Below are 17,438 nucleotides of genomic sequence, written 5' to 3' on the forward strand. Positions count from 1 at the left end.
TCGGCAGTGTTGGGAAGGGCTCTGGGGGCACAGGAGGCTCTGCTGGCAGAGGAGGGGGCTTGGGTGCTTGGCACGAGCAAGGTGCCTTTATGCAGGTGTCAAGGGTGCTTTTGGGGCTGGGGGGTTCTTCTCCCCAGCCCACAGCCAGAGTTGTTGTCCGGGGTCTGTGTGCAGGAGCTGATACTACTGCTTGGTGTTAGGTTACTTGTGTTTGGAGACATGGTTTTTCCCAGTGGATCTCTATATAAATCCTGTTCCCCCCCCATCTCCTGGCCCTTTTCTGTTCCTGAGCCCCTTCCAAAGCACGGACAGCCGGTCTGGCCCCGTGCTTGCCTGCAAATCCAGCCCTAAACAGCTCCTCAGTGTAACCAGAAATAGCCTATGTGGCTGTGGGGAGCCTTCCTCCATTCACCCTTGGTGGTGCACATTTATATGGCCTTTCACACACTGTGATGCCCTGGATGGTGCCTGCAGCATCCCTGCCAAGAGAGGATCGTCAGGGATGAGACATTGCATGTAACCCCCAGTAATGCAGCAGGAGTCCTGTGCTGGGGGTGGATAATGTTGTAGGGGTTTAGGTAGTGATTTTGCTCTATAGTTAATGTATTTGAGTTGCTTTAGGTTCACTAGGGGTGCCTGGTTCAGCTCTGGCTATAAGGAGCTAGCTGTAGGTGGTTAAACCTGAAGAGGAGGAGGAAGAAGGACAGATGCACCCTGAGGCGTGCTGGGCTCTGCCAGACAGACTTTCCAAGCCATCTGGGGCTTGCCCGTCTCCTGTTCAGGTCCCAGGATTTATGGCTGGAGTGACTTTCTAATCACAGTTTCTCCATCTGCCCGCTGGCCTTTAGCACCCCTTCTCACCTGTCACCAGTCCCATCTCTCTGCCTGTGTGCCCAGCGAGGAGCACCCTTTCCTCCCCATTGCCCCAGCCACTCATCCAAGGTGCAGCCCTTCTTCCTGCAGGTCCCTTCTACCTCATCTTCCCAGGTGGGACGCTCTGATCTCCTAAATCACTCATTGGCATGGCTCAATCCTGATTCTGGTGTTGCACAGGTCCTGTACCAAGCTCTGCTCCAACAAATGCTTCTTCCCACCATCCCACTTACTCTGCTACTGCCTGCTATCCACAGTGATTTCCCTGCATGTCCTGGCCTTGCTCCTCCAGCAAAGCAGCTTGCTGCTCCTCCAGGTCTGCTCTTAACCTCATTCCTCTCCAGTTCCAGCAAGGTGGTGGCTCAGTGACAAGAAAGAATAAAGCTGTGGCTGGGGACATTGGTAAAAGAAGGTTTCAGTGGTGCAACCCAAGTCACACTGAGAACACAAGCTGAACTCAGTGCAGACATCCAAGTACATGTGGTGGCACCAGCTGATGTTAAGCTGATGCATTTCTTCCCTGGCAGCTCTGAGCTGGAGCCTCCACAGCTGAGCACGTGGTGGTTGCTGCTGGTGTTTCCTTCCTGGTGGGATGTAAAAAAATACTAGAGCCTTATTTTCTTTCTCCTAATGGTGAACTGGCTGCTCCTGGCCCAGCTGCCCCAGCACCATGCCGTTGTCTTTCTTCTGGTAGCCTCATTGCTTTAAATTCAGCCAAAATGTGCTTCCAGCACAATGAAAACATTTGCAGGAAGTTTCTGCTTTCTAGAAATAACGATACCAGGGAGAAGGTGGTTGGTTTTGGAGGGCTCTTTTGCATTTTCAGTTCTTGTATTCTATTTTTTTCTGAACAAAAGGGTACCTTGAGAGGGGAAAGGGAAGGTTTCTGATTGTGCTTTTATGACAGTGCCATGAGCATGAAGGCAAAGGCTTTGCTTGGGGTGGGTGCTGCCACCTCCCCCTTGCAGCAGCAAGCTCTCCTTGTTTGAGGGGTTTATATGTCCATGTGGTTTCCCATGCATAGAAAGCCTGTCACTGGCCTGAGATAGGGTCACAACCAGCAGCATCTGTCTGTGTGTAAGGATATTTTTGAACCTTATAAAACCACCATAATTTACATTTTGAGGATGAAAAGGAGAAAGCCTTTTATTGCTGTGTTGATTTTAAAATAAAGGAAGCTCTTTGAATTTGCTGTAGGGTTTAAAATATTCACCTAAGTCCCAGGGAGATGAATTAATGGCCAGAGAACAAGAGAAGCTATCAGAGTGTCATGATTACAGGTATTTACCACATGGCTGTCATTTCTCCAGGGGTGATCTGGGGGAGAGTGAGACTGTACAGATGTAGAGGAAGAATTAGATTATTTGAATCCCATTGGGTAGAAAGGAAAATTGCAGGCTGTGTTCCCCGGGAAAGCATTTTAACTCTTCTGCAGGTGTTTTGCCTTCACTGTGGTCCATAAAGGCTCCAGGAGAAGATGCGGTGGGAAGATGCCCTGTGCTGAAGGGTGGCTGCTGGAAGCCTTGGTCCTACTAGGACCATGGGTGAGGAGACCTAAATGCTTTTCCAAGACTGCTGTAGATGTCTGCACCTGGAAAAAGTGCTAGGGCTGCCTTCTCCTCGGTGCAGAGACAGGGTATGTTCCCTTGACCTGGCTAGCTTGGAGGCAATGGCTTACACCCTGGTGGTACAGGATCTTCTCCACTGTCTGGAGAGGAAGGCCTGGCCCAATGTCAAGGTCACCTACAGATGAATGTCAGACCCTTTAACTTAGTTTGGAACTAACACAGAATCATGGAATGGTTTGGGTTGAAGGGGTCTTGAAGCTCATCTAGTTCAAGTTCCCCTGCCATGGGCAGGGACACCTTCCACTAGACCAGGTTGCTCCAAGCCCTGTCCAACCTGGCCTTGAACACTGCCAGGGATGGGCAGCCACAGCTTCTCTGGGCACCCTGTGCCAGTGCCTCAGCACCCTCACAGGGAAGAACTTTCTAGTGTCTCAGTCTCCCCTCTGTCAGTTTAAAGCCATTCCCCCTTGTCCTGTCACTCCATGCCCTCATCAGGCATTTGACAAGATTTCTTGTAGCCCCTTTAGTCACTCGAGCTGCTCTAAGGTCTCCCCTTAAGGAGCCTTCTCTTCTCCAGGCTGAACCAGCCCAGCTCTCTCAGCCTGCCTCCAGAGCAGAGCTGCTCCAGCCCTTGGAGCATCTTCATGGACTCTTCTGGACTTGTTTCAACAACTTCACATCCCTCCAGAGGTGGACACAGCAATAACCCAGGCAACATGCCCTTGATGACACCTTTGGTAACTGGCTATACTCACTGCTTTAAAACTTTTGCCTTCCATTTGATACTTACTGGTTCTTGGGTTCTGGCAAATAATAGCCTGGTTTCTCCTACTTGTGCCATCCATAAGCAGTCACCTCCAAGCTTCAGAGCCTTTGTGCAGGAGTTGTTCCCTGTTGCTGCTGCTCCTCTTCTGTGCCCTTGTAAGCTCTACTGTACCCCTTTTGAGATGGGGGACCAGGGCTAGACATGCTGCTCCATGTGCAGGCATACCAGTGATTCCTGTCTTGTTCTTCGTGCCCTTCCTGTTCAAGTCCTTTCCCAGCATTAGCTTTCCTTTGTTCACTCACCATGGGCGGGTGTTTTCACAGAACTATCCACATAGACTCCCAAGATCTGTCTCCCAACTCAGAATAGCTCATTTAGAGCCCATTATTGTGTGCGTATATATTTGGAGGTGGTTTTTTTCCTCTTCCCCCCCCTCCCCTGGCTTTACTTTGCATTTGTAGACACTTAATCTCAGCTGCCATTTTCTCTCTCAATTGCAAGTTAACTTTGGAGCACCAGGACGCGTTCATGTTGTATAATGCATTACAATTGCACTCTGATGAGTTTTAATCTACTCTTTTGGCCTGCCTGTCCTTTCTTCCTGCCTCCAACAGAGCTGCAAGACTTGTTCTCCTCCCAGCGGCTTCCAAACCACAGCTTGCTCAGATGCTCTGTTCATTTTGCAGCTTCTGCTGTGTCAGCAGCTGTGCTTTATGATTTAAGACAGCAGCAGAACTTTCCACTGAACTATAAAACCATGTATTCAGTTCCTGGTATCCACACAACGGGGAAGCTAATTGATGGCTGAGAAAGTCCTGTGAGGAGAGGTCAAGGACGTATTCAGTTTGCAGGGAGACAATGATGGCTGCTGCAGAACTGAATTGAATGCCATGACCCCCAGGAAGAGACATGCTGGGGGCGATGCTTTGAAGCTTGAGTCTACCTGCCTTGGAGAAAGAGCTGTCCCCAGGTGGATGAGCCTCTGGCAGGAGGTAAGGCATCTTGGATGGGATTGCTGGTCCATAAAAGCCAAGCCTGGTTGGCCTCTGGCCAGTGGTACAGCACAGCACTCATTGCACTGCGGAGTGTGTGGACAGCTTTGCCCTGGTTGCCTGCACAGTGATGCTGGAAGCAGCCATATGATGAGTGCGGAGCAGGGTGAGAAGCAGAGCTGTGGCTCAGGGAATATGAGTGTCACATCTCTGTGCTCAGAGAGAGGACTGCAAATAGAAGGTTTCTGCTACTTTCCTTCTTTTTCAGTGAAAACCAATACAGCCGTGATGATCACTGCTCTTTGCTCCTTGAAGACCAAGCCTTCAGCAACTGAAGAGTCAGCAGAAGTTTAGCTAAGTTTTCTTAAAAATGAAAAACCCAATGTTGATGCCCTGTGGCAGAGGTCTGGAGGGGTGGCCCTGTGTCCTCAGCCACTTGCGGTTGCTCTGGCAGGCTGCTCCTCCTTGTCTTGCATGGTTGCTGGATTCTCTGCCTGCAGCACCAGCAGCTGAAGGCAAAGCAACCTCTGTCCCCAGCACACAGGGCTGCTGGAGGAAGGGAAGGAGGGGTGCTCTCGGCAGGACATTCACCACCAGAGGTTGCCAGGGCTGCAGAGCTATGTTGTCTTGTCTGTCCAAGCATGGATATATTGACCTTCAGCGTGCTGCTTGGCTTATGTGTTGTTGCTGGCGTTTCTAGATGAGGAGAGCGCTTCTGGTAGGGCTGTGTGTGGTCATTAAGGCACTGATCCTTTTGTGATCTTCAAATAACTGATGCTTTGAAGGCAGTGGGGGCAAGTGCAATGCCCCTGACCTTTCTGGGAGGCCAGTGAGCTTTCCTGGCTTCTGCTGGTTGAGGTTTTGTCCTCTCCCAACCACCACAAGACCACCTCTCAAAATGGCTCTTTCAGCTTTTCCAGGGACAGTCTGTGTTAGCCTGTGGGTACCCTGCAGAGGGCTTGGGGATCATTCGTTAAGGTGTCCCAGTAACCTGAATTATGAGTTAGCCATGCCCTTGGGAGACGTGCTTTATTGTTAACCACTTACCATAAAATTGCTCTCAGACAAGTGGGGTTAATGCGCAATGCAAAATGCATCTGGGATGGGTAGTACACTTACAAATGTTTTATGAGACATAAATGAAGACATGAGGGTGGGTGGGTGGAAAACATTATTTCTACTTACACCAGTAGTAAATATGAAGGGGGTCTCTTCCCTGGGGCAGGCTGGCTTTCCCAACACATCCCTCCTCTGAAATTCTGGCTCTTGTGCTGTGCATGTCCCTCCCAACACAAGCAATTCGATGAGTCTATGTCTGGCAGAGATTGTATAGCTGAGAGTCCTCCAGCCCATATCTTCATGCTTTGCAAGGCGTTTTGCTACCATCTCGGAGGAGCTGGTTGGTCAGTTCTTCAGGTCAATGCCCCCCAGGCGTCTGGCACACTGCTTCCCATCAGCCTGGTAGCTCACCAAGAGGAAGCAGATACCCTCTTGGTTCCCATTGCCCTTCCAGAAGGAGGAAGATGAACTTGGCAACCTGCAGCTCTGACACGGACACTGGTCCTGGCTGGAATGAGCATTCTGGGGTTGCCATGGAGATGCTTGATGGGCATTTCTAACTTTTCAGAGAGCTGGCAGGATGCTGGGGCACACTAAGCAATGTTAGCAGGGCTGAAATAGTTCCCTTCCACTCCAGGAGTCCAAAAAGCAGTCAGGAAAGACTTCCCTACTCGGGAGGGAATGAGCTTACCTGTGGAGCTGGGCTGTCTTGTCCAGTCACTGCTCCCACCTCACCAATGTGAGCTGTTAGAAATAGGAGAATCATTATTAGGCTCTTTCCTTGAGCAGCTGGCTAGAAATAACATTATGCTTTTTGTTCTGCTTGCATAGTTTAGGGAAGCTGAGCACCAAATGGCATGATGCTGCTGGTCTGATGAGGTGCATGGTGCTTTGTTTGGAGAAGGAGAAAGTTGTTTTGGTGAAGAAATGGGAAAAACCTAACTGAGCACAGTCAGTGCACAGCACATCAGCCTGAATATTGGAATGAGAACCAAAGGGTTAAATTAACCCAGAAAGCCTACGGGGGTCCCTCAGGATAGCTCCAGAGCAGACTCAGGTAATGATTTTTCACTTCTGTACTTCCATTATCATTGTCTTAGCTGGAGATTTACCATTTGTCCCTCTTAGCTCTGTGGCACATTATTCGTGTCATTGAGACGCTTGCAAGGACAGTGCTGTTCACTCTGCTTTCCTATTGGAAATGTGATGGGCTCAATTCCTGGAGGCTCCTGCTAAGCCTGAGCTTTGGGGAAGAAGTGTGCATGGGCTGTTACCCCAGGAATGATGCTCTGCTTTGCCTTCTCTCTCCTGCCAGCTCCTTCAGATTGCCCAGAGAAGTCCCAGGTTTACCATAGTGCTGAAACAGCCACTGTGCTCAGCAAAGCCTGTAATTTGGCTCTTTCAAAGATGAGCTGGTGCGTACCAACCACCCTCCTTTCCCTGTTCATCCAGCCAAGGACACATATCATGACTAAAGGCAAGAGTAGATGTGCTTAGGTTCAGTGCAGCCAAACTGGGTGGGAAGAATACCAGTCATTGCTTAGCAAGAATAGGTTTGTTTGGGTTTTTTATATGTTTGGGTTTTTTTTGTTTGTGGTTTTGTTTTTTTTTTGTATGTTTGGGTTTTTTTTGCTTGTTTTGTTTCTTTCTTAATTTTCTCTTGTTTTTTTTTCTTTTTTAATTTTCTTTTGCTTTTTTTTTCCTTTCCAAAAATACTTTGCTATGCCATGTAATATTGACATACTTCTAGAAAAGTAAAATAAGAGCCTTCTGCCTGCTCCCTACCCCTCAGGTCAGGGCTGTGTTAGGAGCCTGTGCCCCTTTGTGCCAAAGGCGTGTCTTGTTTTCCTCATTTCTGTGCCTGTCTGCTTTAGCATTCAAACAAAAGAAGACTCAGCCCCTGTGACCACCCTGCAGAGCTGAGGACACAAGCACTGCTCCCTGTTCAACAAGGGAAATCACTTTGCTGAAGTGACAAAGCATCTTCATTGCTCTGAAAGCATCCCTTTAAACAAGCATCCACTAAAAAGGTAAGATAAGCGCTCCTGGGTGTTGCACATGAGGGCTGTGCACAGTGCAGACAGTGTTTGGAACAGTTTGCACCAGTAATGTCCAGCGCGGTGTGGGTGCCACAGCAGCATGCCCTGTCCTCCTGGGTCAGATAAGAGCTTCCCCCTCATCCCGAGTATTACTACTGTTATTTATTTGTGTCGTGGCCGTGCCTAGGAACATCTCCGCCATGGACCGGGAGCCCTTCATGCTGCAGGCAAACACAGCGCAGGTTGTGACATGCATCACCAGTGGAGTAAACACTGAGTGTCATCGCAGTGACACCGCCTCACCACCATCCTCATCACCCTGCTTCAGTGTCAGCTCAGGGTAGCATCACTGTTAATTCCTTCCTTGACTCTAGTTAATTTGATAAGCCAAAATCTTAGGGAACCAACTGCTCCTTGGGAGCAATGTGAAGCTTTAGCAGGCAGCACGGCCCCTCTGATCCTGACCCACAAACTAATGCAAGCTGAGGATCATCTCCAGAAGCAAATAGGCTGGTTTGGTTAAAGCAGCAGGTCTCCAGTTGAGCATAATGGAGAGGAACTGTTACCTTGGGGTTTGCTCTGTCTCAACTGTCTCCCCTTACAGTGTTTTTCAACTGTACAGAGATGAGCCAAGGACACATGAACGTAATGTGATCCAGGAAGATTCCCCGAGTGCCAGGAAGTTGGAGCGCTGCTGCCTCTCCTCTTTATGGACTTGTGCAGCCCGGCTGCTCGCTGAGTGGGGCTCCTCCAAGCAAAGTTTGGAGGAGAAGCTCTGCAGGGTCTCACGTGCTCAGGGCTGTACTGACGCTGCACTAACTCCCTGCAACCAGTGCATTGCTGGGCCCCTGCTTTACCAGTACCACGAGGGCTCTCTCATGGAGCCTCCTGGAATGGCTATTGCTCTTGGCTGAAAAACAAACAACAGTTTGCTGGTGACAGTGCAAAACCACCAGCTGTGGGGGAAACACCTGACCGATGCACAAAGCCAATCTCTGCACATGGTTTCTACCTGCCCAAGGCTCCCTACAGCCAAGCTGCAAGACCTGTCTCTTGACCATGTCCTCAGCCCCATGGAGGTGATGGGTTGTGGCTGTGCCCAGGCTGCCCTTTGTCTCCTTACACCTTTGGGGGTAATACATGTGCTTTGAGGGGTAAAGCATGTGGTTTCTGCCCCTGCTGTTGCTGCCTCTCTCCTGCAGAGCTGGCCATGTGCCACACGCTGATATCTTCTACCCCTTGTGCCCTCGTCTTAGGTGCAAACAGTGGCAGTGGACGCTTCCTGGGGACCTTTGTGCAGCCACATCAGCAGGATGAAGCTGCATCAGCAATGAGCACCAAGAGCAGGTAATTAATGGGTGGTAATAAGACTTTTGAGGTTTAGCCGAAGGTCCTGCATTCTCTCTGCCATTCAGTGTTGCTCAGAGCATCTCTCCCTGCCAATTTCTGCCACAGCTACCCCGAGCAGGAGCAGTATCATCAGTGGTAGGTGGAGATGCCAGGGCAGCACGAGCCAATAATTTCTGGGACCATCCGGTGTTAACCCCTGCCATGCCAGCAACTGCTGCAGCATTGTCCCCAGTTGCACTGTGTCCTGCCTGGCCCCACAGGCATGCAGGAGCCCAGGTGGCCCATTGAACATCATGTGAGGCAAGGAGCTGGGGGCTGACAGCGGCCGTGGGCCAAGTCGTTATGACCATCTGCTCTATGCTGTGCCAGGCTGATGGCTGCTATAAAGAGCGTGCGTGCCACAGAGCGTGGGGGATCTGTTGGTAACAGGAGCTGAAGGGCCTCAGAGAGGAGCTGACTCTGTCTTTTCAGCTCTGTCTAATGTATATTTATCTGTATGTACAAATAGAGCCAGCTGAGGCGGTTGGGTGTTGCTAAGCTGTGCTGGGCCATGCTGAGCTGGCTTACAGTGTCACTGTGCCTTCACCTCCATCCAGCCTTGGTGAGCCAAAAGGCTCACAGGGCAGCAGCCAGCGAGGCAGAAAGTTGGAGTCACCAAAAGTGGGCAGCAGGATTGGGTGGGTTTTGGTGCCTGTTTGCAACACGGAGAAGGGATGTCAGGGGTTCCCACTTGCTCATGGCAGCCAGTAAAGCCAAGAGTCATCCTGTGGTGGTGAGCAAGATGGGGCAGAGCAGGAGCAGACCCGGTTCTCTCACTAATGGGAGCAGCAGTGAGTGCCTCAGTCAGAAATGGGACTTTTATCTACAATGCACACCTTAGCAATGCAAAAGAAAGAAGCAGGGCTTTCACTCAGTGCCATAGAGCAGCCATCAAACACCTGACTCTGCTTTTTTATTTTAGCCAACCACATAAATGCAGTCCAGTGCAAAGCTTTCTCTGAACTTGGTTTTCACTTTCCGGGGGAATGTGTTATCAAAGGCAGAAATGTGGCGAAAGGATTGAATAAGGACTGCTCTGGTATTGCGCACCTAGGGCCATGGTGCAGGCTCAGTGTTACGGGATTTTCTATTATCCTCTCTTTGAATCTTAGTCCTTCTCCTTTCCTTGTGACCTATAAAATGCATAAGGTCACTCCTAGCTCAGTGGAAAGAGGTTTTCTTTGTGAGCCAATTTGGACAACCTTCAGGACCTGTTTAATGCTGGTTTGGGTCAGACTGAGTTTCAAAGGGAGATAAATTTCAACCAAGCTCTAAAATCTTTCATGAATTGGCCTAAATCCAGGGATTATCAAAATGTACCAATTGAAAAGAACTATTGAAAAATAAATCAGTGCTTACAGTACCTGAATTTAGGGGACCAGAAATGTAAATGTCAGAAGAAATGGGTGATGGTGACTCCCTGCAATGTTCCCTAAATCCATCCCAAAAGTGCAGTGAGAGTGAAAGAAAAAAGAAACCTGAATCTAGTTGACTTAAAGGTCATGAGACTTAGCGTCAGGGTCTTGTGATTTTGTAAATGTTAATACTGCAAGCCCTGTGTTAGGAGATGCACTGCCACTAGTCATCAGCTATGACTTGGAGACTCAAGTTGTTTCTGATCTGCTTTAGTGAAGGTTTGATGACAGGGTTATCAGGTTACCTGTAGGAAAGGTCTTTTAAACAAGGCCCATGAGAAAGTATGAAACTGAGTAATTTTTCCTGAATTCTTACAACTTTACTGCTTTTGCTGACCAGCCCCAAAAGTGCTCATTAGTTATTTAGGATTTGGGCAGCTAAATGTCACCATTGCATCTCTAGTTTTTGTCCTCTGGGATCTCAGCATACCTTAAATAGGTCATCTGAGCTCATGCCTGTGTCTTGGAGAGTGAGGACCGAGGTCTGGGGGTGACACATCTCGTGAACCTGGTGCAGAGCCAAGGTTAGAAGCACATTTTCCTGCAGTATTCGATTTTTAGAGCCTGCCTCTTTTCTCCTTTCCCCAGCCCTGAATTTTACCCACATGTCATCTTGAAGCTGTTGGTTGAAATATTTCATATTTGGTTTATATGTAGTGCTCAGGGCAGCTCTTTAAAGGTCAGGTTTATATAAATATCTAATGCATATGTATAAAATACATCATTTTAGAATAAATTCTGAACCACTGGAAGACATGGGAAGGTTTTCTTGGGGTAACCAATTTCAGTGCTAGGTCAGAGGACCCCTGGACACACTGTATTTTGATTTATAAGCTTTTCTGGCCATGTGTTGAAGTCAAAATGGAGTTTGAATTGTTGGTGCTCAAGCCGTACATCGGGGCTCTCAAATCCCAGCATTGCTCACATGCTGGGGAGTCTTATGAGCTTCCAGCCAAACTCATGCCCTGGTTTTATGGCGTATTGCACTGCTTGAAGGGGTAAAAGGTGATTAGTGTTTTCAAGGAATGTTGCCTGACACCAGCAGCAGTAATTCTGCTGTAGTGTTGAGGAGCCCAAAGCATGCGGTGAGGAACCTGGCATCAATGCAGCTCTCAAAGCTGCAGCAGGGCTGGCTGTGCCCATAAGTGTGGCCTCCTCAACCTCTGCTGAGGAACCAGGTAAGGATGAGCCTCTGCTCTCCAGGCATGCAGCGTGTCCACAGTTCTGTTTTTTGCAGCCCTGCAATGTTCTTTGACTTGCGGAGCATGAATCTTCTTGTGGAGCACCTTATCCTCCCTCCCCAGCCTCATCCATCTCATAGCACCAATACAGATTGATCTTGTCCTCTGGACCTGGACTTGTGCAAAAGCATTTGACACTGTCGTGCACGACATCCTTGTCTCTAAACTGGAGAGACATGGATTTGATGGAAGGACCACTTGGTGGATAAGGAAATGGCTGGATGGTTGCACTCACAGTATTGTGGTCAACATCTCAATGTTGCAGTGGAGAACAGTGACGAGTGATGTTCCTCAGGGGTCTGTACTGGGATCAGCACTGTTCAACATCTTTGTTGGTGACATGGACAGTGGGATTGATGCACCCTCAGCAAGTTTGCTGATGACACCTGGACAGAATGGCATGGGCTGTGCTTCTATTTTCCCCCTCGGAGTTACTCAGCATATAAAAGAAATGGAGGTGAAATACAATTATGGTGTCAGCAGAAGGGACAGTGACATCTCAGAGCTGGAGCTGCCTGGTTGAATTTCTTGTCAGCAGAAATTACTGAGGATAACAGCTAACTGGGAAAAGGCATCCTCAGTAACCCTGCTACTTAGAAACAAACACCGATGATTAAACATTGCCATATATCACTTAGAAGAGGTGAATTCTTGTTCTGCACTTAAACACAGGGGTGCAAGTGCTCAGCTGGTGTAAACACATCTGCCTCAGAGTAAATGAATCCCCGTAAGTCAGGGGAGCTGTGGTATTTACACCAGTGGTTTACTAACCTTTAATGCACACGTGCAGCGAGGAAGCCTCTCTGGTGATTGCCCACATTATGCTTGGTGCCTGCCAGTCCCGTGCTGCCACAAACCCCTAATTAATTCCCACGCTTTTAAGGAAACGAAGCCATACAGAAATGTGCCACCAGTAACAAATTGCACAGTACTGATGCCACCAATTAATGCCGCAGGAAATAATGCTGTATTTCAGATGCTGAACGGCTATGGTTGTTTTTCTTGTCCTTGTAAATTAATTTGTCACCATACATTAAATAAGGCTACTGTCCTGTCCAGAAGTTGTTAAATTAACATTCAGACATTGTCTGAAGTGCTGAAGGGGGAAAACATAGAAAGGGCATGGGTCCTTATTTTTTTTCCCTTCTTGTCTTTGCTATGTCCGAGAACAAACAGGCAAGTGAGCATATAAACCTGCCTGATGTTTCCCATACAGGTGAGGATGAGAGCAAACCTCCGGCTTCTGGGACTTGGTGAAACAGGTTGCAGGTCTGCTTTCCTTAGGGTAAATGGGATGAGTATGGAAAAAGGAGGAAATGAGATGAAGTATGTACTCCTGCTGAGGCTGATCTCTGTACCTGTGAGCTTGAGTCACAGTGGCAGTACTATTGACATGAGCTGGCAAAGGAGCAGGTCCCTTTACCTGCAAAGTGTGGTGCAAATGTACAGGCTGAGATGGGGTTTTGTGACTGAAGGCACATGTGTGAGTGCACCAGGAAAGCAGGGCTGGCATGCAGAGCCTAGCCCATTTTTGTTTGCAAGGATTAGCTCAAAAATAGCCAGGCTATTATTGTTGATTATTTATTTATGTATTATTTAGAACCTTTCTAAGCGTATGATTAAGCAAAAGCAGCACCTTGAGACATTTACTGCTCACCCTGGGCTCCCCAGACTTAATGCTCTGTCCTGCCTAGACATAAAATTAGTTAAAAAGAGAATGTCTTTAAATACCACAGACTCTCACCCAGAGAGGATATCCATTAGCCGAGTGGAATATTGGAAGGAGCATTACGCAGCGATGCTGAGGTATCCACCTTGCTACGGAAACTCCACTTGCCCTAATGGGTAATGAGAAATGAATTTGATAATGCAGAAAATCTACACGTTATTGAGAAATTAGATTAGTCTCCAACTGGATTAGTTCAGTGCTGGTAGTTGGAAAAATTAATAAAGTGCAGATCTGTATCAATCTCAGTGCTCTTTTCTGTAAAGCTGTAAAGCATGAACATTATCCAGTGAAAGCTGTTGGAATAGCAGCTAAGGCTCAAACCCACAAGAGGCTTTGTGTGCTGGGGTGATGGCTGTCACAGTGCACCCCCAGAGAGTGTCAGGAAGGGGCTGGGAAGGATGTCCTGGCTTCCAGCCCCCTGCCATACTGGCTGGACATTTGGCTGGGCCACTGCATCCCCAGTCGGGTGGCCTTGCCCTGGTGACTCATATGTAAAGTGGAGCATCATCCTGGGCTTGGCTGTGTATGCCTTTTTCCTTACGTACCTTATTGCCCCATGGCTTTGTTGTGCTGTCCTGGGTATGAAGCTGTATGTTTAAATAGCTTTGGGTATCAAACCCACCACGTCCTGAATACCAGCTTCAGGATGCAGCTTTCAGAAAATAAAGCTAGATGAGCTGAGGTCCGACTTTGTGACTGTGCAATGAACACAGTGGAAATCTATTAAATGCACTTCTAGTGGATGTTTTCCCAGCTTGTACATGATTGATCACAGGTGAGGCTTGAATTTGGGCTAGAGATGCAAAAAATGCACAAATGAAGCTGGGTTTTTGTTTTTTCTTTCACTTAGCAAGAGGTAAGCATCCAAAAGTTAAGCTGGTCTTGGCCTGTGTTAAGAAGAGTTATCTGCGCTAGCCATAAATCGAATTGGGATGGCTTAATTGCTCTTTTGCAGTAAATAAAGCTGTAACGGAGATGTCTACTTTATGATATAGAAGGGATCTCCCAGGCTATGGAGGATGATAGCTAGCTGCAGAAATCCATTTGGAGGCTCTCTGGGATCGATAAGCAGTTAAGAGAGCCGCGGGAAGATAACATTGCCCGTCTTTGCGCACAGACACCCAGAGAGGTGCACGGCTGTTACAAGCGCGAAGGGTGATGCTTGCGCCACGATCCATCAGGTTTAAAACATGGTGATATCTCTCTGAGTTTCCACTTGGTGTCCACATGCAGAGAGGTAAGAGCAGCCTGTACACCATACTAAAAGGGACCCATCAGCTTTGGGTCAGTGGCTGAAGTCAGGATGATGAACCTAGGTTTATTAATACTTATGAGAACTCTGTGGCTCAGATCTGAGGCCAGCCTGGTGCTTGCAGACATGCTGAAGCACATGCCGGTAGCCAGTCCTGGGGCTGCCTAACTTAGTGGAGCAAATCCACTGTGACAGTGGAGGGAGTGGTTAAGAGGCTCAGACATGGTTTTTGGTGGAGATTTCCAAGAGGTACTTTGGCAGGGCACTGGCTCTGGTCTGGGAAGGGTCTTTTCCACCCACGAATATACTGCTGCTGGGATGGTTTGTGCTCTTTGGCATTTTGCTAGGTGGGCTGTGCTGTTTCTCCTGTCTCTGGGGCAGCTGGAACCTGTTATCAACCATGGGAAATGTAAATGGCAATGACTGGTTCATCCCTAACAATTTACTTTGAAATGTTGTTCTTCAGAAGTCAGATCAATTACCACTTAGCTTCCATCCCCTGCCTTGCTGGTCTTTAAAAGGGAAATATCATAGCTGCCTTCTAATCCCACTACTCCTCACCTGGCCCATGTGTAATTTGATTTAATTCTCCCATGCCATGGGAGAGCCACTGGGATTGCAACAGGAGCAGGACCAAGCTGCTGTCCCTCCAGCCCCAAATCCAATTGAAATTCAGAATAGACCAGGAAAAAACAAACAGTGAAGCAATCACTGCTGTGATTCTGCTTAGTTAAAACACAGGGGTTTTACCCAGAATCTTCCTCACTCTGACAGTGTGGGATGCTGGAGTCCATGGGTGATACCAGAATCCTGCCTGCCTCAGAAGGAGTGAGAAAAGCCTTCTGTTCTCTGACATGGGTCCTTGTAGAAAGAGAAAAGTTTTACCTGCTGTGTTCAGAGTGGATGCACCCAGTGCCATGGATTGCCAGCAAATGCTTGGGAAGGCCTGAGGCCACATGCTGTATATTCTGTTTTCCTTAGTGAACACATGAGAGAACGGACCGGCTCACGAGCACTTCACTGGAACGAGAAGGTGTGAGGCTCGCTAGAGCTGTTATTTCCAATGACTGATTTGCTTGGCCTTATTTAATTAGCTGTCCCTGAAGCAACCTGCTTAGGTGGCAGTGAGTTTACCCTGATGCAAAGCACAGACTCACAAAACGAGGCTGGATGAGGTGTCTGGTGTGCCAAGGCACCAACAGCTTCTGCCTCTGATTATTTCCAAGCAGAGGGCTGTCTCAACCGGTCTCAGAAATGCTGATGCTAATGACCTTTTTTTTGGGGGGGTGGGGGTGGGGTGGGGGTGGAAATGGGGTACACCCCTGCTAGGTGCGTGTAAATCTGTGCTGTTCAAGCTAGACAAGATAATAGATAAAGTTTGAATGAGAAGTGCGCTCAGTGAGCTTGGCTGGGGTTTGGCCATTCAGCTGCACTAGCAGAAGTATTTTTAATTCTCTTTTTTTTTTTGGTTGAAAGGATATTATAAGCTTTTGAACAAGTAGCACTGCCACTTTTCTCCAAAAAAAATGGGAAGTTGAGCAGGGGAGAAAGTACTGCCTTAACTATCTGTGTCCTCTAGGGAAGCTGGCTGGAAATTGAGACTTTTGATCTGCAGGCTGAAATATCGACCAAAGAATAGAGTGTGCTGTGCCCCATTGAGCACTCCCTGCTGCCTGGCTCTCCCTGGGGAGGGAAGGAGGGGGGACTTTGCTGAGTGCATTGCTGGGAGGAGGATCAGGGTTAGTATTTAGCCATTTCTACTTTGTTTTCACTTGAACCTGAACTATATATGGGTATAAAGGACATATGCTTATGCAGCTACTGCTCAGAGGGCATGAGTGAACTCTGTGCCCTGCGGTAGCAGCATCTCCCCTGTGGGATTTGTGAGGGGGACTGTCCACGGCTGTCTGTCTCCACTTCCTAGAAGGCAAAGGAGCAGAAGTCCCCTGAGACATCCCCAGATATGACCTGGCTAAAATTAACCAACAGGTTCTAAAACTGAGGGTTAGGAAGGGGACATGGATGCAGACATGCTTCATTTCATCAGGGAGGCTGGCTGCAAGACCTGCCATCTGGGAAAAGAAAGTACATGCTTCACCCTTTCCTATAGAGAATGTTTCCCCCCTTGTGGTATCCATGGTAATGAAACTTTAACTGATTAAAATGATCCTGCCCTTACTTCTCTGGCCTTATTTAGATCTGTACGCTGCCTCGCATCCCCCGCTCCCTCCCCATTGGTGCCCTCTGCACTGCCAGCCCTGTCACAGCGGCATGTAGTGTCATGATGTTACACATATACAGGTGGCATTTCCAAAAGCATCTGGGGATGGGTGCTTGGATCCTGGGCTGTCAGCGAGGACAGCACTGGCTGTTCCATGGGAGCATCGAGCTGCTATCCCCTAGAATATAACCCATCCGCAGCATCATCCTCCAGTGCCTTCCTGCCAAAATCCCTTCTTTGCCCTCAGTTCTCTGCTTTGGCCTCAGAATTATGGGCTTTTTCTTTTCTTTTTCAGGGACAAAAAATGCTGAAATATCCCTGAGCTTGCAGGCATTGCACAAGCTGCGGGAGGGATGGCAGCTTCCTCCCTGCCATTGGCCACACCATAAAGCATGCTGCAGGCACTAAAAAGCCAAGGCAGCGGTATTGCTGAGCCCTGTAGTGGTGCAGGAATCACTCTCCAAATTCAAGATGTTCTCTGTATTTGTTTTTCCATCTAGCTCCATTTGCTGACACCGAGCAGCCCATGGCTTCAGGCAGCCAGCGCCTGCGCTACAGATCTCTGTTCATCTCTGCCAAGTGCTGAAGTCAGACAACTGGCTCCGGCTGGAGACAACTCTGGTTGCTCACACTGGGATTAGCACGTAAACTGGTCCAGTCCCACCAGAGAAGCCGAGCATGGCCTTTTATTTTACCCCTCTGGCTGCTGTTGCCTCTGTAAAAGGTGTCTGATACGACTTTGCTTTTGACTTTCTGCAAAAGGCTGTTATAATAAGGGGTTTTTTCCTTTCTTTTCGTGCTCTGTGCATGTGGAAGGGCATGAATGCCTCTTGGTCCACCTTGTCTCAGGCTGGCTCTCTATTGGACACCTCTTTAGAATGGATTAAGGGGAAG

At 48.4% G+C, this 17,438-nt stretch overlaps 1 protein-coding gene across 1 annotated transcript in view; it reads right to left on the reverse strand.

Moving 5' to 3' along the window:
• The window catches only part of ANAPC13 (anaphase promoting complex subunit 13), a 78,535-nt gene that overhangs the window by 52,869 nt on the left and 8,228 nt on the right, over positions 1-17,438 (reverse strand). The gene's annotated exons all lie outside the window — the stretch shown is intronic.

The sequence above is a fragment of the Pezoporus wallicus genome, unplaced genomic scaffold (genome assembly GCF_028554395.1).
Source record: "Pezoporus wallicus isolate ANWC-B61680 ecotype Strahan unplaced genomic scaffold, APGP_CSIRO_Pwel_v1 contig_593, whole genome shotgun sequence".
NCBI lineage: Eukaryota > Metazoa > Chordata > Aves > Psittaciformes > Psittacidae > Pezoporus > Pezoporus wallicus.